We start from the raw sequence: 2,500 nt of genomic DNA on the forward strand, positions 1-2,500 counted from the left end.
GTATATATGTATATATATATATATATATATATATATATATATATATATATATATATATATTTATATATATATATATATGTATATATATATATATATATATATATATATATATATATATATATATATATATATATATATATATATATATATATATATATATATATATACATATGCATATATATATATATATATATATATGTATATATATATATATATATATATATATATATATATATATATATATATATATATATGCATACATATATATCGCAAACATCTAACTTTTATCTCATCAACCCGAAAGGTAAAGGAGAAAAAATCAATATTTCTCCGAGATTCCGTCCCCGCTCTGAGCTTCAGCACCGCTATTGTAGAACCAACCCATGAAGCGAAAGAAAAAGAGAAATAATAAAAAAAACAATGAGGAAATAACAGCAATAATGAAAATTCAACAGTTCGGTTGCTTTATCGATGCAAGAACTCTATGATGCAAGAATCTGATCAGTTATTGTTCAGTGGAGTGAAGGAGGAGGAGGGGGGGGGAGGCACTGAGGTATGTGGAGGTAAGTGACGTATTTCCTCCGTGCCTCGTGTTGCCTCCGCCGGGAAATTCGGCTTCAACTTGCCCTGTTGAAGGTAGCGACGCGCTTCGTGCTCCTCCCACCTGGGCGCCAGCCAGGCGGCAAGACAGGGACATAGCGTTTGTATATTGCGCTTTGTAAATAATTGTTATGTGCGCGGTAATTGGATGCTGTGTGTTCTATTTTACGGTTTGTAAAGAACTCATTTTATGGAAGGCAGTGTTATTTTCGCACGTTGTTCGAAAATTCGCCACACACACACGCATAGAAATATATATATATATATATATATATATATATATATATATATATATATATATATACATATACATATATATACATACATATATATACATACATATATATATATATATATATATATATATATATATATATATATATATATATATATATATTAGAATGTGGAATATTAGAAATGAATAGTCTTCGCTATGGCAAAGATATATTGAGGCAGACTGAGAGTTACACATATTACCATGGATTCTGATGGAATACATGTGTCGGTGTTTGATATTTTCAGCTACGTCTTCGATTCCTCTGATGCACTGACCTACAGGTGAACATGCATATCAACTTCAACAATAACAATATTCAAAATTATGCTTTAAAGATAACAGTCTTCCAAACCATTGTATAAATAAACCTAATGACCTTTTCCTGTTGCTTTTTCTATTTCAGAAGAGATTATATATTCTCTAGATTATTTCTACTTTTAATCTTGGATATACAGGATGCTATATTCTTACACATAAACCCATACCCCTAGACTATGAGAATATAAACGAATATTCTCTAAAAGTTTTCTTACCTATTATGATCAAGCTTACCTGTAATAATGTTCTGCACAAAAAAAAATCTGTGTAGGGTTAATTAGCGAGTTGAACGGAGCTAATTAACGCTATGCAAAACAGCAAAAACAAGGGAGGGGCGGGGGAGGGAGGGAGGGAGGGAGGGAGGTAGAGAGGCAGGGGGGGGGTATGAGGAGACGGAACTGGGAAGGACTGTAGTGGAAAGGGAGGGGAGGGAGGGAGTGAAGGGGTGGTGTGGGGAGAAGGGAGATGGGACAGATAATAGGAGGGAAGGAGGGAGAGGGGAGGGAAGGGAAGGGGGGTGTGGAGGGGGAAGGGGGCAAGGAAGGACGATAGGAGGGGAGGGGGAGAGAGGGGAGTGAAGGGTGGTGTGGGGAGAAGGGAGATGGGACAGATAATAGGGAGGGGAAAGGGGAGGGAGGGAGGGAAGGAAGGGGGTGTGAGGGGAAGGGGGCAAGGGAAGGACGATAGAGAGGAGGGGGGGAGAGAGGGAGTGAAGGGTGCGTGTGGGGAGAAAGGGAGGGATGGGACAGATAATAGGAGGGGAAAGGGGAGGGAGGGAGGGAGGGAAGGAAGGGGGTGTGAGGGGAAGAGGGGCAAGGAAGGACGATAGGAAGGGGGGGGGGAGAGAGGGAGGGAAGGGTGGTGTGGGGGAGGAAGGGAGATGGGACTGGATAATAGGAGGGAAAGGTAGAGGAGGGAGGGAGGGAACGGGGCAAGGAAGGACAGTAGAAGGGGAGGGAGTGAGGGAGGAGAGTGGGTGGAGGGGGCAGGCAGGGGAGGGGTTTTCTGAAGAATGGGAGGGGGAGGGTAGGCAAGTCTGGGGGAGTGGGGGTACGGGTAGTGGAAGGTAGGGTTGGTATTAAAGAAGGGAGGGAGAGAGGGGGTGGATCTGAGGGAAGGTCGAGGGAGCAGGGGGCTAAACAGTCTGGGGGCTAGGAGGGGAAGGGAGGGGGAGGTGGAGGGATCGGTGCAGAGAGGGAGGAGGAAGGGGGAGGGACGGTCAGAGAGAAGGAGGGAGAGGGGAGGGACACCAGGAGAGGAGGGGGAAGGGGGAGGGACAGTCAGAGAGAGAATATGGAGGAGGGA

General features: G+C 42.7%; 1 protein-coding gene across 10 annotated transcripts in view; it reads right to left on the reverse strand.

The window, feature by feature from the left end:
• LOC113822344 (uncharacterized) overlaps positions 1 to 2,500 on the reverse strand; it is a 334,812-nt gene that overhangs the window by 55,298 nt on the left and 277,014 nt on the right. The gene's annotated exons all lie outside the window — the stretch shown is intronic.

The sequence above is a fragment of the Penaeus vannamei genome, chromosome 26, assembly GCF_042767895.1.
Source record: "Penaeus vannamei isolate JL-2024 chromosome 26, ASM4276789v1, whole genome shotgun sequence".
NCBI classification, from domain to species: domain Eukaryota; kingdom Metazoa; phylum Arthropoda; class Malacostraca; order Decapoda; family Penaeidae; genus Penaeus; species Penaeus vannamei.